Source organism: Nomascus leucogenys, chromosome 4, assembly GCF_006542625.1.
Source record: "Nomascus leucogenys isolate Asia chromosome 4, Asia_NLE_v1, whole genome shotgun sequence".
Classification (NCBI taxonomy): Eukaryota; Metazoa; Chordata; class Mammalia; order Primates; family Hylobatidae; genus Nomascus; species Nomascus leucogenys.
Window position 1 is genome coordinate 72830189 of NC_044384.1, and position 25799 is coordinate 72855987.

The following is a 25799-nucleotide window of genomic DNA, read 5'->3' on the forward strand; positions in this document are numbered from 1 at the left end:
ATGTGTGCGTGCTTGCGGGCAGGCACAGACACACGTGTACTCAGGTCTAGGTGCAAGGACTAAATTCATCTGGATATGGTGCTTTGTGATGAAGTGGGAGTGGCATGGGAGCTGGCAGACCTGTGTGTTGAGCCCTGACTCTCCCACATATGATTATTTTGACCTTCAGCAAATGACTTAATGTCCAAGAGCTTGGGTGTCCCTATTTGTAAAATAGAGACACTGACCTTAAGCTCTCTGTTTTTCTGGGAGAATGAAGAGCATAGACCAGCACCTGACACACAGTGAGCATCATCCCCACGCCCTGAGTCCATTCTGCAAATCTCACATTTAAACACGCTAAAGTCAACCTCTGCCTTTCAGACCACAGAGCTGCTTCTAGATCCTGGCCATCCTGGACACCTGGAGAACTAACCAGTCAGGATCTCCAGGAAAACATGGGCATTCCCATAAACTTGATTGGTTCTGCAGAAATCTGACCAATGTCACTGGAAGTTGATGGGCGTGCTTCAGGGGGCTGAAATCCTGTTTCAAATCTGTGTTGTGTCTAGGAAGGTCCTGGCATCTGCTGGGGTGACCCACAAAAGGCCCAGCCTCACTGGGCTTGAGGAGGCCCTGGAAGCAGAATGTGAGCAGAAGAGCAGAGCTGGGTGGGAACCAGAACTCCTGCTTGCCTGTGCCTGGGTCCCAGAGAGAGTGGCACCTGTAAGTGGAAAACTAAAGCCCTTACTTAGCAGACTATGAGACGTGCTGTGCCCACTCTAGGGGGCGGAATGACCAGGAGGAACGGTTCTTCTCCCACCTGTACCCTGGGCCATGTACCCTAGTGGGGCCTCACCACCCCCTTTATCACTCTTCTCCAAAGGATATCTTGCCCCGTCCTGTGTGTCTATGTGAGGTTTCTCTCTGCATGCAGATTTAGAGCAGCTTTTTTTATTTCAGAATACTTCTTAGGTATTAAACATGCTTGAAATCTCATGGACTGAATCGCAATTTGGGAATTTTATTATATTTTATTTTGGGGGGAAGGGAGCTAATTTCCTGTGGGAATTTTATGGCACTGTTATAAGCAAACACTCCCACAGGATGGATATGGGATATATCCTCAGTGTGTTTTCATTTCCCTTCGCAATTTAGATGGACAGCATCTCCCGAGCCTTCAGGATTTCTGCAGGAGCCTACTAGGCCCTCCTCTTGTCAATGAGCCTGGAGTGACTCCTTGCATTGCATGTGGTGGGAAAAATATCCCCGGATAAGCTGGGGCATGTCATAAAGTGTGTGGAAGGGATTTTTATAATATTGGAAAACATATAATGCACTCTGAACAGCTTTAAATGTGTGAGAAGAGAAAAAGAGATGTGTCCGTAAGAGGGGAAATGAAGTTAGCTCCAAAAACAAAGCCAGAAGTATAAAAAAGCAATTAAAAAGTCTCTCGCATTTTCGCATTTTCTGTATCATGAGATCACTTGTGATTGAGCCATACTTTTTAAATAATGGACAACATTTTCTCCATTGTCTTGCTTGAGCATTAACTACCATTTCTGTTTTACTCTTGTGAGGTTGTTTTTGGTGTGATTTGATCCTAGTCAGAGCAAAAATAAAATGTCAATTCTACAATGATGTACTCTATAATGTAGAAAGCACTTGCCATGTGTCATCGTTTCATCTTTATCACATCCTGGAAGGTGTTTTTCCATTTATATGTGAGTGAGCTGGGCCTCAAAGAGGACAGGAGGTTTGCTTAGGGATGTAAGGCTGAGAAACGGCAGACACGGTATGAACTAAGGCTTCTGAGTCCTGGTCTAAGGTCCTCTCCTCCTCTCCTCCTCTCTTCCCCTTCTTTTCCTCCCTTCCTCCTTCCCTGTCTTCCTTCCCTGAGTGGTTTCCTGGCCCCTTTTCTGGTTACTGTCTGTCTCATGAATATAGATGATCTGGATGGGTGTATAGAATGCATGGGACTGTTATGTTTGTGCTGCAGGATGAAAAGCACCCCTGTCATTTGCAGCTGCCCTTGGCAGAGAACGTTAGGCGGTGATGCTGACTGGGCTGGGACGTCATGTCCTGGTGTGGGTTCCCTGTAAGACACCATTAAGTTTCATGCTTTTACTCAGCTCAATGGAGAAGGCTGTGAGGCAGAGAAGCCAAATAAGTGAATTTAATGGTGCTCAGAAAATACCAGTTCTACAGACACTTCATGACAACCGTCACAGATCAGCCTTAGAGAGTCGTGCATGGGAAGATGTCTTAATATTGCTGATAGGGTTGTCACTTGGCATATGCCCTTGTCCTTGAATGAGGCATGAACTGTGCCTTGTATAGGAGGAGGGCCTTCAGGCTGACACTTGGGTTTGCTGGCCTTCTGGAGACCAGGCCCTCATGGTGCTGGCCTGGGCCGAGGGAGCCTGCTGCGCACACAGCTTTTCCAGAAGGCCTTATTCTTCCCACCTCTTCTCAATCCTCGCCAAAGACCTAGCTCCAGGCTGACCCAACGTGAGCCTCTCCCCAGCCTGCAGTCCCTCACCTGCAGGCTTTCCGGCTTCTCACCTTGTTCTGCTCACTGGCCCCTCTAGGAAATTTGTGGGGACTTGGCCACATGCATGGCTACTTGGAAGAGGCAGAAGAGAGAGCTGCGCTGGAGGGAGAAATGAGGCAGAGTGTGAGAGCAAAGGGGGGGACGTAGAATGGCCCAAGCAGTCCTACATGGTCTAAATTGGTGGGTGAAAGGAATGTGAAGGACCTTGGGGACCTGCCCGAGTCCCAGGAGGCCACCATGGCCTTCACAGAGGCAGCCCATCAGGTCTGGGGCTGGAGACCCTGGGCTGCCACTCCTGCAGCACCCCTGACTCCCTCGCCATGGACATCCATTCTCAAAGCTTGCCTCCTGCTTTAGCCTGGCTTGACATCCTAGGCCAGCTGCCTCCATTTCTCTGTTGGCTCCTGCCCTCCGTGTAGGAGGCTGGGACACTCCCTCCTGGCTTCCTAGTGACTGTCATCTGCCTTTCTACCCAAATATGTGGCTTCTGCACCTGGCCTCGCACTTCATTGCCTGATGTGCTGCCCTGGGCTTTCCTGCTGCAGCCTGGTAGCAGATTCCTGAGAGTGGGTGCTCTTCCCCACTGGAGTCTAAAAGTATATGGGGGAAAACATGGTGACTTCTAGCCCCCATCTGCCAGTAGTCTTCCTCTGCCAGCACTGAGCTGGAGACGCCTTACCTGAATTACCCTGTTAGTCCTCACAGCAGAATTGAGCACCATTATTACTATTATTATTTTGAGATGGAGTCTCGCTGTGTCACCCAGGCTGTAGTGCAGTGGGGCCATCTTGGCTCACTGCAACCTCCGCTTCACAGGTTCAAGCGATTCTTCTGCCTCAGCCTCCTGAGTAGCTGGGATTACAGATGTGCACCACCACGCCTGGCTAATTTTCGTATCTGTAATAGAGATGGGGTTTTGCCATGTTGGCCAGGCTGGTCTCAAACTCCTGACCTTGGGTGATCCACCCACCTTCACCTTCCAAAGTGCTGGGATTACAGGCATGAACCACCACGCCCAGCCCAGAGTTGAGTGCTATTATTATCATCTGTTTTCAACCTTCTCTCAACGAGGGTAGTATAATTTTCGTAAGGTTGCAAATTTATGCCACTTTCAAAAAGAATAGTTTGCTCTTCTACAACTAGCTTGTTGCAGAGTTGGATTCTGCAGTAACACCCGTGGTTCCCATTGCACACCCCACTGGCTCCTGCATAGCAGCGCTCCCCCAACTGTAGGATACATGACTCCCAGGGGGTTCCAGGAAGATGCAGATTCTGATTCTGATGTTGGGAGTGAAGCCTGGGCATCTGCCTCTCTCACAAGCTCCCAGTGATGCCCCTGCTGTTGGTCTGTGGCCCATGCTTTGGGTAGCGAGAGCTTAGATCCTCGGCCGTGGTTCTAGCTTCACAATGCTTTGGATCACAGGAGGCCAGAGACACTGGCCCAACTGATGTCAGAATGATAGGAAGTCGAAATAGCAGCATCTACTTGAAACCCTTGCTTAGAAAGTATGGAGATTAAAGATGTGTAGGGAGAACCTGGTTAAGGAGCTCACTGTCTGATTCTGGCTCCAAGCAAACCAGAGCTTGCACCCAGCAACCGCCTCATTTGGCAGTCCTGGGCCCCCAGTTGCCCGGCACTGGCCAGATGCCCATGTACCATAGTGGTGACCTTTCAGAACTAGCTACTTGGGAGATTCAGGTTCTCTCTTTGACGTATTCCTCCCACATTCCAAAGGGAAAGGTATTCTGAAGATGGCCTTTGATGATACAAATGGTGGTGATGACTGTAAGCTACCTGGAACACTGATGCCTGTTAAAAGGAGGTCACCCACAAGTGGAAAATGAAAAAATGCATGTGGAGACCTTGGCAACCTCAAAGGCAGGCTGTCACGATGCAAGACTTTTAGAAAGCCCTGTAGGAAGCTGGAATGCCACAGAGCTCAGAGAACTAGACACAAGTAAATAATACATGCTTTTAGGATGGGATCTATCAAGTCACTTTGTGAAGTGTGGTTTTCATAGTCATGTGGACATAGCAAGAAACAAAGGTTGAGCTGCTAACCCCTCCAGTGTGAAAAACACTGAAAAGAAAATGTAACTTTTGGATCAATAGCGATCCTATCCTTTCTCCGAATGTTGGCAGGATATTTGAATAATGTGTGCAGAGAAGACAGCATTCTGATGTGCTTAAACTCGTGTTTCATCCACATAGGCTGTCCACAGAGTGTGTCCTGTTGTTATGCTGTTACTGCTTTAGAGACTTCCATGGCACCATCCCACTGAGATGGAAGAGGTTCCGTTTTGAAGCACTGTCATCCTCAGATAATGTTTGCTTTCATGAAAATGATGTGTTTATCTCTGTAGTGGGAAGCTTTCTCTTTTGAAATATCTCAGGTAATTTGAGGTGACTAGGTGGTATTTCAGGGAGAGTTTCATCCTCAAATATGTGTCCTTAGAGGCCAAGTTAAAGGAAAAAAAAGATTGCCTGATCATAAAATTCACATTTGAGTCAAAAGAATTAAATTTGCCCCTACCTGTGCTTCCAGCCATGTGTCTCCAGACTCCTTGATGGCTGATTTGTGGAGTCACCGACCTGCTGCAGTAAAAAACATAAACCTCAATAAAGCGATGTGGAAATGTAGTGTACAGCTGCAGACTTTTAAAAGTAAGAAGAGGAAGGAACACATGTTCCTCTTCTTCCCCCAGAAGAAAAACAACATTGGATTCTAAAAGATGGCCTCCTTCGTTTTGCTCCCACTGAATGCCATAGCTGTTAATGGACAGTCTTAGAGGAGATGATGGGGTCATCAGTCTGTTTCTGGAGCATTCCGAGGCTTTAGATAGGGAGCAGCATGATTCTAGCAGTGCTGCGTGTTCTTGGGCAGCGTGTCCTTTTAGTAGGAGTCCAAAAACATCCTGGCCAAAATGAAATGATTTCTAGCAATATCTGCAGTGAAAGCAAATTGACCCAAGGATAATCTCTCTCCCAGCAGAGAGAGGCGGCAGGGTGGGGTGCGCTGGCTCAGTGAGGCACCCTGGACTCTGTGCCCACTGAGTGAGTGCTCTCATGCCCTGGCACGAAAAAACATGGGTTCTTTGTTACAGCTTGGTGATGTATGTGACATGCAGGGACCCTGCCAGGGCCCAGGGTGGACCCCCAGAATGAGAGCTGTGGCTCCTGCTGCCAGGAAGCCTGCCCTCGAGCCAGGAGGAAGGGGGTGGGGGCATGAGAACCATAGCATTTGGTGAGCAGCCCCTGCAGATGTCCCAGGGTCATGGTGGTGTGGGCTGGGGGTGGGGTAGGGGGTGGTCCTGGGCAGCGGAACTTCATTTGGAAGGACTTTATTCTAAACACTTCCAAACCAAAAGTCTGAATTTAGAGTAAAGTTAAGCTGCCTCTTAACACAGTGGTTCTCCTTCATTTCATCTGCTGACCACACTGTGCCACCTGCAGGCTGGTCCACTTGCTGGCTGTTCCTGCACTCTACAAAACTAGAAGTTGCTATTCCTTAACCCCGGGGCCTGCCTTGGGCTCAGGACCAGCCCAGTCCTGGAGGCAGCCAAGGGTCCACAAAGGTCACATGGGCACTGGGTGGCACCAGTTCCAGCTCAAGATTAAGCCACATGCTTGATGTTCCTTTAATACAAAGTCTGTTAAGTACGGAGACAGATGTGTGACTGTCCTACTCGTGGAATCAGACTTACAGCTTAATAATCACACTTTGGCCATGTGCACTGGCTCACATCTATAATCTCAGCACTTTGGGAGGCAAATGCAGGATGATTGCTTGACCCCAGGAGTTTGAGACCAGCCTGAGCAACATAGTGAGACCCCATATCTACCAAAAAAAAAAGGTAGCCTCCAAGCTACTCAGGGGGCCAAGGCAAGAGGATCACTTTAGGCCAGGAGTTCAAGGCTCCGGTGAGCTATGATCGCACCACTGCACGCTAGCTTAGGCAACAGAGCAAGACTCCGTCTTTTTTTTTTTTTTTTTTTTTTTTAAAGAAATCACACTTTGTGGTAACAATGTCATGGGGAGAGGTTGTCTGGCTCTGGTCTGAGGTAGGAGGAAGGCACAATTCCTGGTGCTCAGAGATCTGCTCTTTGGGCTGGAACCCTGATGGGCCTCCTTTAGTAGGAAAGGCGTTTTAATCTGGAGATGGAGAGAAAGCGCTGGATCTCTCTCCTTAGAGAACTCTGGGGTTGTGCTGGCCTCAGAGACAGTGGAGGGGGTGAGGGTCCTCTGAGGGCAGGAGCAGCCATATGCAGGAGACTGCGCTGAGGATGCAGGGTGGCTGGTGGCCCTGCTGGGGGGCGGCCTGGCCCTCTGGAAATAGAGCTTCCCATGCCAGTGGCTGTTTGTGCTGTGTGGAGTGTGATTTTCACACTGACCCCCACCACCCCTAATGTAGGCAGAGTGTGGTCCCCTGCCTGGTGGTCATGTTACTTTGGACGATAAAGAGTAGGAACCCTGGTCCATGCAGGGTGATGGGCACTGAGAGATGGGAGCAGGGCTGGGGACAGCCGATGCAGCATCAGAGCTGCAGAGGCAGCCGCCGGGCTGTTAAAGTCACCCAGAGGGACGCACCCCGCCGTGCACGCGGTGGACGGCTCCTGTGATTTCCTTCAGAGGGTAAGAGCGATTGGGAGGGGCAGCGAAGCAGCCGACTTCTGGAGTATGTATTATTCCTCCCTCTGAGAAATATGTGACTATACGTTCAAGTTTGAGGCTGAAACTTCGGTGGTAGTATTCGGCCTGGACAACCTGTGGCATTAAATTGATGCTTATAAAGTAGATGTGCTAGTTACCAGGATTTGGTGATCTGAGTGTATTTCCAAACAGGTCAGGCCCAGATACAAGTGACCGTGTAGTTGGGAGAAAAACAATGCTGGAACAGTGGGTCCCTGTCTTCCACATTTCCTGAAGTGGGAGGGAGGCAGAGGAGCGGGATGGCTTTTGATTGAGGGCATTGACATTTGTCTAAGGAATTAAACAACTGGGCAGCTAGATGACCTCAGTAACCAGTCTCGTCTCAGCCCCAGCCTTTTGATGCTCATCATCTTATCTGTGGTTTTATAAACAGGGAGATGAATCTACCTTCATCGGACTTGCCAAGACAGAGGCATGTTCATCTGTGTAATCAGGTTTAATAGCAGTAGTGCTTGTGAAATAGTTTGCAGTCCTGGCGCCCAGGGTGGAAGCCTTCTTTGCTCCTTTGTGTTCCTGGGGTGTGATGGCATGCCTGGCCCTGCGCCTTCCGTCCTCCAGGCTCCCAAGCTGAGGGCCAGGGGCCCTGTCCTGGGCAGGGGCCGTGGAAGGAGCCCTTGGTCAGGAGCTTGGAGCAGCAATGTCGGGTCTTCTGAATGAGAAGCAAAACACCACTCGGGAAATGAGCCTCATTTGGCCAGAAATAGTGTGCCAGTGTTTTCTTGCTTTGGGTTAGATACCAGTTAATTTACCCATTGTTTTTCATTAACTCATACATCAAATTTCTGAGCATCTACTGTGTGTCAGGGCTAAGGGATAGGCCAGTGACCAATAGACAAGGTCCCTGCCCCTCACAGCAACCATCTAGTGATGGGCTGAAGTCACAGGGCTTCTGTCTGAATAAACTTGTGTATCTGCACAAAGAGATGTTCTTCTTGCTGCAATGGATTTTTCATCTTGAAACCCCAATCACTTTGATGTATTTCTGGTCCCCATCTACTGTCAAACATTTACTTTTTAACCCCTCATGACCACTTTGAAGAACCAGAAAGGGAAGATAAAGAAAATAACATTGCAATTAGCAGATCTTTGGACTGTAGAGCATTTTAAGGAGAAAGGGCTTAATTTTGAAGAAAGTCAAAATAGAATTAAGCATTTACACTTAGCTTATGATCCCAATTTTTTTCATATTCTTTGTGTTAACCATAACATTTTTCAGTGTGCCTGGCAAGAATTTGGTTTAAATATGTGGATTTGATTTAAATGTAAATTGTATTTACAAACGGTACTCCAGTTGCCCATTATCATGGATATTTTGGAAGCGATTATGCACTGAATCTTACCATGAAGCAGTAGTCCATATATCTGAATTACATAGTAGGCCTTTTAAAACATATCACATTATGTGTATAGTTAGAAGGAGGGATGAGATGGGTATTTTTGAATTCAGTTTAATGGCTTACTTCAATAGGTGAATAATGTTCGGCTCTGGGAATTAAAGGGACTTTTAAGTTTCTCTCTTGACTCTGATGTGCCTTTCACTGAACTATAAAGGACCAGGGAGACTTGTCCAGCTCTCCTACTCGACAAAAGGTGAAATAGAATGGTGCCATGAAAACCAGATGAAATGCATCAATGTAAAATGCAGTTTTAAGATTGCATTTTAACTTGAGAGGGTCGTGAAGCTCTTGCCTTCCCATTAAGCCCCCAGGGATAATCTCCAGGTGTGTCTTCTGGCACTCCGTACTGCCTGCCTTCTGATGCTTCCTGTGAATTGTTGGAACCAGCCATATCCTTCTCACTTCTGCCACAAAAACTCCTGGTGGTTTTGTACTTTGCCACCTTGTTTAGGTTTCATAGGCGATTGGTTCAAGGCAGTGCCTATCTGTACTTCCCTGTAACTCTCACTTTTTTTCTTTAATGTGGCCTGCATATGAATATATCAACACTTTTTAAATTAAAGGCTAATGAGCTCACTGCACAGCCTGAGTACGTTTGGTATTTGGCCTTCTTGGAGATGCTCTGCATGTGTCAAATGTTATTTTCAGAAAACTGGCTAAACTTTTAATGGGACCTGTTGTTAAATCACCCTGTGTATTTCCTATAAACACAAATGTTAATTTACATTTTTAACCTAACTGAATGAGTCGTTTTTCTTAAATTCCTTTGCAGTTTGAAGGAACATACCTTGCAACAGGAAAGCTTTAAGAAAGAGGACGAAAAAGCTTTATAATCTTTCTTGAAGAGACCCTGTTGCTAAAAAGAAAAAAAAAAGAAAGTCAAAATAAACACACAGAAGAGAGAGAGGCTGCATTTGTCTGGTGTGCCCTGTACTTTCTTATGTTCATGTTTGATATTTGCTATCTATTGTGGGACATCTTTTTGTGTGCTTTGCTGAGGTAGAATTCACATACTGTGAAAGTTACTCACTTTTGGTGAAGAGTTTGATGAATTTTGGTAACGACATACAGTTGCATAATCTACACCACAGTCACAGAACAGTCTCATCTCCCTGAAAAGTTGGCTCATGTTCCTTGGTACCCAGTCCCCAGTCCCGACCCCAGGCTCCAGGCCACCTCGGACCTGCTGTCACTCTACTTTTTCCTCTTCTGGAATATAGTACAATAGAAACATGCATTATGTCATCCTTGCAGTTTTACTTCTTTCATTTAGGGTAATGTTTTTGAGTCTCATCCATATAATGGTGTGTTTCCATGGTTCATTCTATTGTACTGCTGAGTAGTGTTCTATGGTGTGGATGTACCATACTCTGTTCATCCACTCATCCGTTGACGGAACTGTTCATTGTTTCCAGTTTGGGGCTATTAGAAATAATATTTCTGTGAATATTCACATAGAAGTCTTTGTGTGGGCATATACTTTCATTTTTCTTTGTTAAATACCTGAGAGTTGACTGGCTGGGTTATTTGTGTTTAATTTAATGGGTAACGCTATACTGGTTTTCAAAGTGGCTTTAACATTTTGTATTCCAGCCAGCAATGAATGGGGGTTCTGATTGAGCCACATTCTCATCAACACTTGATATTATCAGTCCTTTTACCTTTAGTCATTCTGGTGGTTGTATAGTGCATCTTACTGTTGTTTTAATATGCATTTCCCTCATGACTAGTGATGTTGAGCATCTCTTTATGTCCCTATTGCTTATTTGTGTCTTTACTTTTGTGATATGTTGTTTTAAATCTTTTGCACATTTTTTATTGGGCTGTCTATTGATTTGTAAGAAAGCTATGTATGTTTTGAATACAAACTTTTTGTTAGATATATATTTTCTGCAAATATTTTCTCCTAGTCTGTGGTTTGCTTTTTGTTTTTCTTAGCTGTTTTCAAAGATGAAGAGCTTTTTATTTGTATGAGGTCCATTTCATAATTGTTTCTTATATAAATTGTGGATTTCATGTCCTGTTTAAGAAATCTTTGCCCAACCTAATGTCACAAAGATTTTCTCCCATGTTTTCTTCTATAAGTTTAACAGTTTCAGCTTTTATGTTTAGTTCTATGATCCTATCATGTGGATATGGTATGAGTTAAGAGTCCAGTTTACTTTTTGAAATAAAGATACAATTGTTTCAGCTCCATTTGGTGAAAAGGCCATCTTTTCCCCCACTGAATTACCCTAGTACCTTCATTAAAAAAGGACCGTATAACATTGAGTCTCTTTTTGGAGTCTCTATTCTGTTCCATTGATCTGTATGTCTATCTGTATACCAATATCATTCTCTCTTGATTACTGTAGCTTAATAGGAACTCTTGAATCAGGTTAAGGTCTCCAACCTTATCCCTTTTCAAGACTATTTTGGCTTTAGGTCTTTTCCTTTACATAGAAATTTTCAATTTAGTTTGTCAACTATTCAAAGAAGTATGCTAGGATTTTAATTGCAACTGCACTGAATTGAAAGATTAATTTAAGAAGAATTTCCATCTTAATAATAGTGAATCTCGCAATTCATTAACATGGCATATCTCTCCATACACTGAGGTCTTTGATTTTCCTTTTATAATTTTCAGTGTACAGGCCATACACACCTTTCATTAAATTTATTCCTAAGAATTTTTTATGCTCTTGTAAATGAAAGTATTTTAAAATTTTCATTTTAAGTCGCTGCTAGTTTGAAGAAATGCAGTTGATTTGTGTACATAAACCCTGTATTCTGTGACTTTGCTAAACTCCTTTATTTGTTCTAGCAGCTCTTTTGTGTATTCTCTAGACTTTTCTTTGCATAAAGTCATATCTTTTGAACAGAGACACTGTTTTACATCTTTTCTTCCCAGCCTGTATGCCTTTAATGTCTTTTTTTTTTTTTACTTTACTGCACTGTTCAGAACCTTCAGCACAAAGTTGAATAAAAGCAGTCAAAAAAAATAGGACATGCTTACTCTGTTCCTCATCTAAGATAGAAAGCAGGAGCTTTTTATGACTGAGTATTAATATGAGCTGTATGTTTTTTGTAGGTACTTTTAATCAGATTGAGGAAGTCTCCTTCTGTTCCCACTTTGCTGGTAGTTTTTACAATAAATAAATGTTGAAATTTGTCAAATACTTTTTCTGCATATATTGAAATGATTATACGTTTTTTTCAAATATTCTGTAATTATAATAAATTATATTGATTAAGTTTTCAGATATTAAACCAACCTTACATGTTTGGGATAAATCCCACTTGGCCATGATGTATTATTCCTTTTATATATTGTTAGATTCTGTTTGCTAAAATTTTGCTAAGGACTTTTGCATCTGGCTTCATTAGAGATACTGGTCTGTTGTCTTCTCTTTCTTATGATATGTTTATCTGGTTTGGTATCAGAGTAGTATTGGTTCATAAAATGAATAGAGAAATTGTCCTGTTTCCTCCATTTTCTGAAATAATTTGGGTAAGGTGGTATTATTTCTTCTTTAAATACAGTCATGCATTGCTTACAGAAGCGGGTAGGTGTACTTACATAAACCTAGATGGTATAGCTGACTGCACACCTAGGCTATATGGCAGCAGTCCCCAACCTTTTTGACACCAGGGACCGGTTTCATGGAAGACAAATTTTTCCAGGGACTGAGGGTGTGCAGGAGGATAGCTTCAGGATGAAACTGCTCTACCTCAGATAATCATCATCAGGCATTAGTTAGATTCTCATAAGGAGCATGCAACCTAGATCCCTCACATGCACAGTTCATAATGGGGCCCACACACCTGCGAGAATCTAATGCCGCTGCTGAGCTGACAGGAGGCAGAGCTCAGGAGATAATGCTCCCTCACCCACCGCTCACCTCCTGCTGTGTGGCCCAGTTCCTAACAGTCCATGAACCGGTACTGGTCTGCAGCCCAGAGGTTGGGGACCCCTGCCGTACAGTATAGCCTGCTGCTCCAACCACCATGATAAATGTGGTCCATCATTGACCAATACATTGTTATGAGGCACATGACTGTATTTAATAGAATTCATCAGAGAAACCACCTGGGTCTGGAATTCGTGTGTGTGTGTATGTGTGTGTGTGAGAAAGAAAGAGAAAAAGGGAGAGATTTAATTATTATTTAGGTTATTTAACTGATACAGGGCTCTTCAGTTCTTCTGTTCTTTCTTATATTCATTATCATAATTTATATCTTTCAAGAAATTTGTCCATTTTCATCTAACTTGTTAAATCTATTGGCACAAAATTATTTGTAATATTGTTTATTAGCCTTTTAATATCTGTAGGATCTCTAGTGGTATTTCACACTCTTTTGTTCTTGATCTTGGTAATTTATGTCTTCCCTGTTTTCTTCTTGTCAGTCTAACTAGAGAACTTACCAGATTTGTTGATCTTGTCAAATACCCAGCTTTTCTCTCTTCATTCATTTTTCTGTATTACTTTTCTACTTTTTATCGAATTGTGTTCTTCTCTTTATTATCTCTTTCCATTTACTTACTTTCGAGTTTATTTTTCTTTTTCTAATTTCTTAAGGTGAGAATTTAGAGAATTGATTTTATGTCTTCTTTTATAACACAAGCACTTGAAGCTGTGGACATTCCTGTAAGCACCAATTTAGCTGTATCTCACAAATTTTTAACTGTTTTATTTTTACTGTGATTCAATTCAGAATTTTTTCAGGTTTCCCCATATTTTTTTTCACCCATTTTAAAGAATGGGATAGTAGAGTATAAATGAGAGAAAAAAATGCAGCTTTCCATTCACATATTTCTTGGATGTGAAGAGTCTCATTTAAAATTTTGATGTCTATGATTTTTTTTTTTTTTTTTGAGACAAGGTCTCAGTCTTGCCCAGGCTGGAGTGCAGTGGCACAATCTCAGCTCACTGCAACTTCTGCCTCCTGGGTTCAAGCGATTCTCCCACCTGAGCCTCCCCATTAGCTGGGACTACAGGTGTATGCCACTATTACCAGATAATTTTTGTATTCTGGAGTAGAGACAGGGTTTCACCATGTCGACTGAGTTGGTCTCGAACTCCTGACCTCAAGTGATCTGCCCACCTCGGCCTCCCAAAGTGCTGGGATGACAGGCATGAGCCACTGTGCCTGGCCTTATGACTCTTACTGTCACTGGGAATAAGCCTTCCTCAGGGAAGTCTGGCTCTGGTTAGGGCTTATGGCTCTAAGGTTTATCTGCTTAATGAAGTCTTTGAAGAAATGATGAGTAATCTTTTTCTTATTTGTCCCTAGGAGGGAAATTGGGGTTAGTGTTTTTGTACCTCCTTGGCTCTTAATGAGAAATTCAGTTTCCTTTGGTGTAACTTTTGATTTTGGCTTTAATTCCCCTCCCCTCGTTACAAAGAAAAAACAGAGAAGTAGTTTCTGCCAAGTACTGTTTTTCTCAGAGTAGAGTGATTGCTTTTATAGGCTTGTTCGAGTGATAAAAGCTTGTTGGGAAATCATCTTTATGCCTTCCCTGCAGTGCTTTATTTCGAGGCCTCTGGGGAGACATGGGGTCCAGGAAGTGGGTGGGGAGCGTGTGACTGTGTGAGCACAAGGATCCACATCAGGGAGCAACTGTGTGCTTGTTTGAACACCAGCTAGCTGAAGGAAGAGGTTATTCGGGTAATTGCTCAGTCCCCAAACGTAGCTCAATTTCCTTTTGTTATATTTGCATAGAAAAAGAGCTGTTCAAGGGAGGAACCAGAACACGAAAAAGCTAGTATTTCTCTTTTGTCAATAGGAAAAACAGATGCAAGCTCTCCTTGACTTAGTATCCTTCACTACAGAAAGCTCTTTTGTGTTTTTGTGGATAAACATAGATTATTTTGCACCCCCTTTCCACCGCTTTCAAGATGGCTGTCTGACTCCATGCACCTATTTAGTATTCATCACTATTGTGATATTTGTGCTTTCTTATTTGCCCAAATGGGAGAAGCAAATGAAGTAGGTATCATGATCGCCGTGTCTTGGTGGGAGGAAAGACATGACATCTGAAATTAATGGGACTAATGTAAGGATTGATATTTTCATATTTGCTCAATTGCATCCTGGGTTAAGTACATTCAACAGGTAAAGAATTCACTGTCTAATTATAATTATTCTTTCAAAAAAGAAACCCATGGTGCATGAAAAAGAAGTGTAACCAATGTCAACACTGGAAGAGAGAAACAGGTGCTGGCAGACAAATGTCCTGACATGGGGCCACGTGGCTATGCCTTGGGCTGGCTATGGCCACCTGGGTCCTTGAAGACCACTGTCAGCCCACAGGCAAAGTCCTGTAGGCCCTGACACCCCCAGGGGTGGGGCCGATGGAGCCGGAGTCACCTGCATGCCAAAGCTCCTTCAGAGTCACCTGCATGCCAAAGTCACCTGCATGGCCCAAGAACAGGGAAATGAGGAAAGTCCGCAGTCAGAAGTTACACAGACAGATGCCAGGGAGATTGAGTAAAACAGAATATTTTGTTTTGTTTGTTTTCATGCCAAATCTCCCCGATTTATCTGCATTTGTCTTTTTTAAAATATACAAGTTTTAAAAAAACTAGCAAAAGATATGGGCCAAGAAATTGAGATCCCCATAATTCTTTGTTTAGTCTGTAAGGCAGAGTAGATTTGCATCTGAAATTAAATGACCATTGAATAAACACAGGGACTCAATATTTGTAAGGGCACTAATGTTTGCAGATGTCTGCAGTTGTTAAGGGCAAGCCAAGGAAACAGGAAATGCTGGGACTCATATGTTTTTTCTGGAAGAAATGGGCATTCCAAATGCGTCCTATATAACCTTTTCTTCTTCTTCTTCAGGTACATCCGTAACAGTTTCTGAAAGGTATTCAATCCTGGTGGAGAGCTGGAGATGTGTTTATGCTGGGGGTTGTTAAATATATTTACAGCCTTTTCAGAGAGTTCCGTGGGGGTTCGTCAGTGGTTATTTATTAGTCTGCTTCAACATCTGCTGGCTGGAAAATAATCTGTCCAAGGCAATTCGCAGGAACATTATAAATTGCTTCCGATTATAATGAGCAGTAGGAAAGGTAATTTGAGGGAAATTCCACACGTTAGTTACAACGTGTCAGGAGCAAGATCTGGTGTGAAATGCCCAGAGAATCAGTGTCTGCTGATAACAGTTATAAGATGGAAGGCTCTGGGTGTCTCGACCGTGTTTTTCTTCCTGTCTCACTTCTGGGCTTGCTGGCAACTTGCCTGCTTGCTGGGGTTCTTTGGAGCCTGTGGGCACCTTCCTGTAGGCACTGAGCAGAGCCAGGCCTGCCCCTTCCTGCAGGCACTGCCAGCAGTCCCTGAGTGGCAGTGGAGGTGGAAACCTTGAGTGTTGAGACCCCTGGGGGCTGCTGGATTCTGGGTTCCAAGACAGAGTCTGCAGAGCTGTGGCAACCCTCAGAGGGCAGGCAGCTGGGCCCACACACACCTCCAAAGCCAGCCTGACCCCGCAAGGCACTCTCACCGGGGTATAAATTGGTGCTGCCATTTTGGAAGACATTAGAGGAAAATGCCACAAAATGTAAAATGTGTAGACCATTCTCCTCAGCAGTTTAGACCAATGACAACAATAACTATTCAAGGACACTCATTGCAGCAGTGAAATGCGTGGTTCACTTCAAGTTGCTTATTATAATACTGAAAACTTGGACTGACATTAACCAGTGCCAACAATAGGGACTTGGTTAAAGAAATTACAGAAGGAAATTCACTCTGTACTGTTCAGTGGAAAACAATTGGTGAGAAGCATTTGCTCATATATCCAAAAAAGGGGTGTGCACACTTGGGTGTGTGTACTGAGATTACTGGAAGAACAGTGTGAAGAGTGGTCTCCTCAGGTGGTGGGAGTTCCAGCTTCCTTTTTGAGATGTGAGCATGTGGAGACTAGAACTGGTCTTTCTCATAGAAAGACTGTTGGTTCCGGCGTTCTGCACTCTGTGCGTTTCTACTAATAATTGAAATACTTACTGCCTCTTAGATGCCTCCGGACACCCTTCTGAATCACAGTGTTCAGAAATGCTCTCTAAATCAGGAAGGTGTGGATGACCTTTGGACCTTCCCTGGTGTGAGAAGTTTAGCACACTGAGTGTAATATATGAAAAAGACCGCCAGGCATGGTGGCTCACACTTGTGATCCCAGCACTTTGGGAGACCAAGGCAGGAGGCTAGCTTAAGGCCAGGAGTTCGAGACCAGCCTGGACAACATAGTGAGATGTTATCTCTACAAATATAGCCCCCCAAAATTAGTGGGGCGTGGTGGTGCGTGTCTATGGTCCCAGCTACTGGGGAGGCTGAGGTGGGAGGATCCCTTGAGCCCAGGAGTTGAAGGTTGCAGTGAGCTGTGATCATGCCACTGCACTCCAGCCCCGACAACAGAGTAAGACCCTGATTCTAAAAAAGGAAAAAGGTCACTCTGTACTCAAGTTCTACTTATATAACAGCAATGCAGCTCTCTTCATAAAGCTGGCTGTTGTGTAGTTTATGTTGGGGACTCAGTTCGTGGTTTAAAAATTCTGTCAATGCAGAGAACAAGCTAGTGTGTTTTATGGAGAGGTTGTTTAATCTCCACTGTGGGACAGTAAATATTTGGCTGTTGCATCATCATGAAGCTTATGATCACAGTCTGGCGCCATCTCCCTCCTCGCCTGGAGTCTGATCTGTCCCGGCCCAGTGTCCTCCAGGACCCTGGCCCCTCATGCCTCCGTGCCTGCACGTGTGCCATTTCCTCTCTCCAGAGGACCTTTCCTGCCTAGGACTCATCTTTGTCCCCTCCCTGGTAAGCCATCCCCGACCTTCCAGGCAGAACCTGCTGGCTTCTCCTCAGCACTTTGCACGGATTTCTGTCACAGTCCTGGTTGCACTGTGTCGCCCTCTCTTTGTGTCAGCCTCCCGTCCCCTACCGTGGGCTCCTTTGGGGAGGTGTGGGCATTCATCCTCTTCCAGGCAGCCCTCAGGAATCCAGGGAGAAGACAAGGAGGCGGGGCGGGCAGGGGAGGGTGCCCCATACACTTAGAACACTTTCCTCTGCACTTACTTCATTCTGGTTTTTCTTCTGGGTCCTTGGTGTTTTTAAATAAACCCTTTCCTGTAGTTTGCTTCCCTTCCATGGAGGGCTGTTTCGAGCACAGATCTGCTGGGTGCCTGTATTTACAAAGAGAAGGGGCCACTGGTGTCTGAGCAGCACCGAGGGACAGAGGTACCTTGCCTGCCTGTGTCCCCTCCAAGTCCTTCTGATGTTTTCCTTTCCAGCTGTTGCCTAGTTTCCTGGTGTTAAGGGGAATCAACTCTCTGGATAAACGTGGTAAATATGGCCCATACTCCCACCTTTTTACAGGCATTTTTCATACCTGGAGCAGCCAGAGGACACATGCATGGCTCTTCGGAAGGTAGTTTAGGGATCACCCATGTAAGTTTCCTAAGGATTTCTTTAACGTGGTTCTTCTGATTCAGTCCAGCCAATTAAATCTAAATCTGCCCCTGAAAGCCATCTGGTGTGGATAACAAGCCCACAAATGAGCAGTCAGCTTTTTGTGCCCTTTAGGGCCTGGGACAACCACAGGATCTAAAAGGGGCTGAAACTAGAGGTCTTCAGCTCCTGTTCCTAAAATCATCTTCATCCTATATCTGCAGCCTTCTTCTGCCACAGCACACACCCACACATGTGAGCCTCCCGGGTACTGTCATCCTGAATTCTGAGACCATCCAGCGCTTCCTTTAGTTTTGCCCCAGTGCCGTTGACTTTTGTTTACTGAAGAGTGTGCTGGAGGCAGGACAAGGGACATAGAAGGCTGCAATTTAAGCGTCTAAAAGGTTTTAGAACCCTGAAGGAGGTTTAACAAGCTGAATTGAAGAATAAGACCTTTTTCAACTGGACAGAATTTACATGATTACATTATTGTTAAAATTAATATCTCATCTCTTAAAAGCATTTGTAGATTATCTTTGTACCTTCACTTTCTTTGTCTGCCTTACATTAGGTCTCAGAGGTAGATTGGTGGAGTCACCTGCAGTTTATTGGTGACTTGGGGTTTGGCTGGCCTGTGGAGTCAGCCAGACTCCAGCTCTGATCCAGATTCTGCCCTTTATCTCCTCTGTGCCCTTGGGGAAGTCAGTGAAACTTTCTGAGCCACGGTTTCTCCAATAAGGAAAAACGACCTCCAGCGGGGCTACCTGTTGAGCCCTACCTCCAACAGGGCTGCTGGGAGGATTAGCCAAAGAGATGTCTGTGAGGGAAACCAGCACAGACTCTGGCATGGAGTACGTACCCGGGGATACCAGGACGAGGCCTGCCCCGAACATGCATGCTCACATACGTGCATACGTGTGGACGTGCACAAGCATGCACACAGTGTGCACACAGGGTGAGGCACCGTGAAGCTGAGGCCGCACTTCTAGGCTTTCAGCCTTGGCATTGTGGTTTCCATCACTGGGCCTGCTATGAAGCCACGCTGCTTTTCAGAAATACCTTCAGAAATGAGATTGGGAAACTTTAGTGAAAAATGTATTGATTGCCAGAGGCACTGCTCTGCCTCCGGGCTGTTTTCCTGGAGTGTGATTTCCCAGTCAGAGTGCTGCAGTGGGCCAGGGACTTGTCTAGGGTGCCATGGAGGCACAACTGTTGATTATGTTAATAGGATAAACAAACCTCCTTTGACACCATAAATAGCAGACGCTGTGCTTTCCTCCCCACCTCCTGGGCAGGGAAAATATTTGAAGCTGGAAGGAATTGAGCCTTGAGCTTAATACAGTTACAGACCCAGAAAGAAAACAAAGGTAGGTACAAAGATGTGTTTTCAGGAGACAGAAAATTGTGAAATCAACCCATCAGTCGGCCCAGGACTGGCTCACCTTGAGTGGCTCCTCGTACGGTGACTGCTGTGGATGGCAGCCTGCATGGTGGATGGGAAAGCGGAGTTCGTGTGGGAGACAGAGCTCTCGCGAAGCTGTGCTGTTTTCTCTTAAGTAGGGCAGAATGGAGGACAACTTACAGGTAGACCTAACTGCAACCTGTTGACAGTGAAGCTGAAGTCTGAACACACCCATCACCTTTCAGAGGACAGACAGAAGCCATCTTTATAATAGTGATTTTGCATAGACCAAGGAGAGGCTAGGTCCAACCGTTTCAGATGCCGCCAGGAAAAAGGGTCCAACTCCCTGAAGCACATCAGAAGGTTAGACGTCATGGCAGGTGATGGTTTGTCTTTTTTTTTTTTTTAAATCTGCTCCTTTTATTTTCCAAATTTTCTAAAATGAACAAGCACTACTTTTATAATTGAAAGTATTATTAGAGAAAACATACATTAAACTTTCTTAGAATGTAAACATCCACTGTGTGAAGTCAGTCCCGAAGTTTTAAGGGCCACGCAATCCAGCCTTATCCAGTGGTGCTCCCCAGAAGGTCCTCAGCTGAGAGAGTGGGGTGGCGTTAATGGCCTCCTCTTGATGGCCCAGCCAATTGCAGGGGATCTCTGGGATGCTGCTGATGGAGTACCGGGGAAAATGGCTCCAGGACTTTGAAGGGCTGCGCATTTTTGATCTTGCTCCCCGAGCCCCAGCCTCTTTGACCACATCATTGAGCTGCCCATGTTCAAGGCAGATGCCTGGAACTGGAGAGCTCTAGGGAAGCAAAGGGGACTCCTTAGGGACTCTGCTTTTTATTTCCAAATTATATATCAGTGAATCCTTTTGGCAACACCAAAATGTATGGTGAGCCCTTAGTTAAAGTGTGGGAAAACATGAAAATGATTAAATATGAAGTTTGCAGATTAAGATCAATTCAGTGGCCCTCCATTGACCAGCGAGAGAATCATCCTGTGTCATCTTGTCTTGCCCTGCTGGGATCCACTAATGGCTTTCTCCTTTATGGAGTCCTGTGCCGAGGCCAGCAGTAGCTCTGGTTACTCTTCCACACACCTTCTTCCAGCAGCCGGCCATGAACAGTGCAGTTTCTTAGCTGCAAACAAGCTGCGGGAACTAAGGAGGGTGGGAAACTGGCGGGGCAGGAAAGAGACAGGAGATGTTATGGAGCCAAGCAAGCTAATTTATGACACCAAGCGTACTCAGTGCCTGCTGTGCACAGGTCACAGTGGGGTTGAGCCTTCAAGGGGTGGAACACGTAACCACAGCTCAAAAGTCAGGGAAAGCCAATGGGGCAGGATGGAGGCTGGGAAGGACTCAACAGGTGAGAGTCAGTAGGCTTCATTTGGGAAGTCACAGTTGCAGAGCTATCCTCAATCCTAAGCCAAGAGGGAGTTTCTTAGCAGCAGCAGTGGAGGATGGGGTCGGGAGGCAGTGTCCATAACTGTGGGATCACAGGCCCATTACCTTCCCCCTCTGGACCTAAGTTCCCTACCTGTGAAGTGAGAGCCTGAGGTTGTTCGGGATTAGGGCGGATGATTTAGCCCCTGCTTGGTGGGGAGTGGGTGGTAAAAGTCAACAACAGTTGAGGCAGGGGACTGGGTTTGTGTGCACAGATGGAGAGATGGGTGCATTCAGCCTGGACCCAATAGCTGTCATTCATCAAGTGGAAGGTCAAGGGGTAAGGGAAGGGAGTTCAGCGAGGCAGTTCTGCAGGGGAACCAGCAGGCCAATTCCACCACTAACTGGTGCTCGGGAGTAATTTGTCTAACTGAAGTGGCTCAACAATAAAAGACTGAAGATGGCCTCCCCTCCCCTCCCCTCCCCTCCTTCCCCCCTCCCCTCCCCTCCCCTCCTTCCCCCCTCCCCTCCCCCTCCCCCTCCCCTCCCCCTCCCCTCCCCTCCCCCCCTTCCCCCCTCCCCCTCCCCTCCTTCCCCCCTCCCCTCCCCCCTCCCCCTCCCCCCTCCCCTCCCTCCCCCCTCTCCTCCCCTCCCTCCCCCCTCCCCTCTTTCTTGCCTGACAAGAGTCTTGCCCTGTTGCCCAGGCTGGAGTGCAGTGGTGCAATCATAGCTCATAGCAGCCTCAAATTCCCAGGCTCAAGCGATTCTCCTGCCTCAGCTTCCTGAGTACCTGGGGCTATAGGTGTGCACCACCATGCCTGGCTAATTTTTGCATTTTTTATAGAGACAGGGTCTTGCTATGTTACCCAGCCTGGGTGGTTTTTTTTTTTAAATACCACACACTACTGCCATGTGATGTCACTGAATAACACTGGTGGAATTACTCAGCACCCTGGCACAAAAGTAGTCAGTGTGTGCAGGGAACTTCATGCAAGCTCATTAGGCCTGATGCTGTCGGGCACATGGTTCCCCCATCCGCCATCCCCACTTTCTCAGTTTAGCGAAAGTGGTGATCTCTGAGGATTCTGTCGCTGACGTCAGTGATGATGTGCCAGATGATGACGCGGCACAGAAAGTCAGTGTCTCTGTTGGGTTATGAAATAGCCACACGGAAAGCCACTTGGCTTGGAGAGGGGGTTTCACTGATCTCCCTTGACAGAGGAGTCTCCTTCTTTTTCATTTACAACACTTGAGATGAGAACATTTGACATTTTGGCTGGTGAGGTGACACTGTGCAGCTGTTCTAATTTTTGCCATCTTGAAATTTATTGATGCTAGATAAGATTGCAGTGGGCCCCGACGTTGACAAGTAGAGCTCTTGTGCCAGTGAGAATTGTGCATCTGTCTCCCTTTGTTAACCTGCTTTCTGTTACTGACTTTATTTCCATTAAGTCATCCTCTGAGGTAGGAAGGAAGAAAATGTACCACTTCATCATTTACTTGAGTAGCATCCATTAGGGTCCAATGATTTTGAAGTTACAGTTGCAGATTCTGGGCTTCTTTGAAGCTAGAACTATTTGAAAAATTAACTTTCTGCACAAGCTACTTGAGAGTAAAAACAATGTCTTAAACTTGTTAGATGATCCACCAGTGTCTAACGTTGTGCGTCTGCTGTATCAGTGTCACAGGATCCTTAGGGTGTTGCCTCACCTGCTGGAAACCTCGTAGCCGGTGGCACCTTTAACTGAGTTTTGCTCGGGCCCACTGGGCTCGTTCTGCCCACTCGACCTGGCAGGCTGCACTTGGCTTTCACTCCTGGCCCAGATCCCACACCTGTCAAGGGGGAGCCAGGCGCAGAGTGGCAAGGGGTGCATGAGTGAGTGAGCGCAGAGTGTGGCCACTGTACATGGCCAGGCATGCTGGCTGCAATGGGGTGGGCAGCTCCCTGCTGTGGCTGGACCAGGCATACCACAAGCGGCTTCCACTGCGGGCACCGGGGAAGACGGTGGCACCCAGAAGTTTGGAAATGCTAGGAACTGCAGAGCCCCAAAGAGGGTGTCACAGCCCTGGCTCAGGGAGCTCCTCCTATGTCTGGGCTCCCCAAAGGGCTGCAGCTTTTCTCTCATTCTCTCTTCTCTCCTTCTTGTCACCCACAACATGGCGAGCAGGAGGGTGTGTTTCAGGCCTGTTTGTGTTACAGCTCTTTCAGTCCCACCATTCAGTAGGTCCTGAGTTCTTGTCCTGCATCCAAGAAGAATGAGGTACGCAGACAACTGGAGGGTGGGCAAGTCAAAGAGGTGCTTTATTGAGTGACAGTACAGCTCTCATGAGTCCCGAGGTGGGTAGCTCCTATCCACAGGCAGGTCATTCTGACAAATGCAGCTCTCAGCAGAGAGGAGACCCAGAGTGGGTAGCTCCTCTCTGCAGGCAGGTCATCTTGTCATCTGCCTGAGTCTGGCTGAGTCTGGGGGTTTTATGGGCTTCAGAAGGGAGGAAGTAGATGCTGATTGGTCCATAGGCAGCCATTGGCGGGCCTGGAAAAAGCACCGTAAGTTCTCATTCTGGCCCGAAGGTGGGGTTTCACCAGGGACCTGCCCCTTTCCACCCAGGAGCCTGTCTGCCTCCTGCTGCTGTTCATGGCATTCATGACACCCAGGCTGTTGGTGCCAAGGGGTGCCTGCAAGCCCAGGCTGAGCCACCTTCAGCACCCCCTTGGCCTCCTTCCCTTGCTTGTTGGTACCCAAAGTCCAGAAGGGGCCAAGGGCAAGGGGCTGGGATGTCGGTGCCACTCCAAGTATGTGCACACCTGGTCAGGTCGCAACAGCGCCTGGGCTCAGCCACAAGTTTGCTTCAAAATTGGAGTGGGTGCTGGGAGTGGGGAGAGGCCAGGCAGTGGGAGCAGGCACTTCCAAGCCTGCTGGGACACGGGGTGGTTTCTGGGCCTCCAAGAGTGCAGGGGTGCAAGGATGCCCATGTCCACAGCTGTGGCTGGGGTTCTGCAGCTGTGCCTGGGAGGGTGGGGCTCCTGCCCCAGCAACTTGGAAAGGTTTAGGGCTCCCACCTGTTCCTGGCTCTTGCCTGCTCCAGGGAGCACACGGCCCCACCCATGCCTCCCCTGCTGCAGCCAGCATCATGGCAGCGGCCATTCTAGACAGGCCATTGCTGCCATCATTTGTACCTAATAAATATGAGATGGGATAATGCAAGGAATACTTTTTTCATTTTACCATCTCAAGATGGGGATCTATTAATTATTTCATGAGTCCTAAAGCAACTTCTTGAATATTCAGCTTCCCAAAAGCAAGCAGCTACTTAGCCTAGCTGATTCTACAAGGAGTTGCATTTCACTTGTCACAAATGGATGCCGGTGTGTGCCTCACAAAGTCATAGTTGCATGTGGTGTGGGGGTGGGCTGGTTGAGATGGCATTATGATGTTTCAGAAAAGCTGTGTAAAGATGAGAAATATTTGCATCCAGACACAGAGGGAGGCACCATGCCAGCATGTAATTTGCCAAGCTCCCTGCTGGCAGTTTAAATGCCCTGTTGATTTTATTAAACATTCTTAATAAGAAGTTGGAGTTTTGTTTAGGCTAAAACTATAATGAAAACAGCTGTCTTCATTTCTCAGAAACAGTGAGATTGTGCAAGGATGAGGAATCACGCTGGATAGTGGAGCTGCCATGGGCCCCAGCTGGGGTGCTGCCCATGGAAGGTGCTGGGGATGTCCATCAGGTGCTTCTGGGAAAGGGCCCAGGAAGACCAGATGGTTCTGTTCAGCTTATTTTATTCATGGAGGCATTTTAATGGGAGAACAGATCTATAATTGTGTTTTAACATTGTCTGAAAAAGGGAACTGAATCTGAGTGTCTGAGCTGTGAGCGTGAGACATAGAGAGGCCGTGGCTACCAAGAGCAGAGGACAGTGGGTTCTGCTGGAAGAGGGAGGAAACTTAGAGAATAGACAAAGAGTTAAAATTAGCCCCGGCTGGACCATGTGTGCCATAGACCAGCAGCACCCTATGCAGCTGGGGCAGCCTTATTTTAGTCTGTGCAATTTTAAAGCTTCTGGCATTTGGTTGTCTTGCTTCCTTGTTTTTTCTGGGGAAGCCAGCAGCAGACAGGTCAAGAAGGCAATTTTGCCATCAAACAGAACTAGGTTCAAATTCGGGCACCACCACTTTAGAAGCCAGGGAAACTTGGGCAAGAGTCTTCATTTCTCTGAGCTGCATTTCTTCTGTATAATGGAGATGATAATTCCGCCTCATGGATTCTTCTGAACTGCTGCCATCATCCAACTAGCATATTTTAATCCAGCAACCTTTTTCTTTTTTGGAGCATTGGCCACGTGCCCACACAGGAAGAAAGACACAGTTGCTGTCTACAGGGGGGCAATGGGCTTACTATCTACTTAACATAAGACTTGAAAACAGATTACCGCAACATGACAATGTAAGTTCTATCATGGAAAAGGGTTCCAACAAAATGTTATAATGGCCTTGGAGGGAGAATAAGGGGCAGCTTCATGAGGAATATAAAAAACACAGAGCCCTGAGCTAACAGACACACACTTCACATGTAATAGGCAAATGGTTTCATTCACAGGCTTGTTTAATTTCTGTGGAGGGAAAGCTAGCATAGGAAAAAAATCTTCAACTGGTCGGTGTTATGCAAATTATGATGGATGAAAACAAAATTCTTGAACCTATGATGGGTCTGTGGAGAGATGTAATACTGGGAGCTGCAGAGGGCTCGGAATAAGTCAAAGCTCGAGGGGCTAGAGGGTGTCTGGACGGCTTACGTCATAAACACATGCTGTGAGAACGAGAAGGCGTCCCTGAGGATGGCCAGGAGGAAGGCTCAAGGCATGAGTGCTGGCGGTGTCGATGCCATCAAGACGATGAGTCCCACCGAGCAGCCTTCCGCAGTGGGCATAGGAAA

At 46.2% G+C, this 25799-nt stretch overlaps 1 protein-coding gene across 4 annotated transcripts in view; it reads left to right on the forward strand.

Moving 5' to 3' along the window:
• The window catches only part of LDLRAD4 (low density lipoprotein receptor class A domain containing 4), a 444661-nt gene that overhangs the window by 314779 nt on the left and 104083 nt on the right, over positions 1-25799 (forward strand). The gene's annotated exons all lie outside the window — the stretch shown is intronic.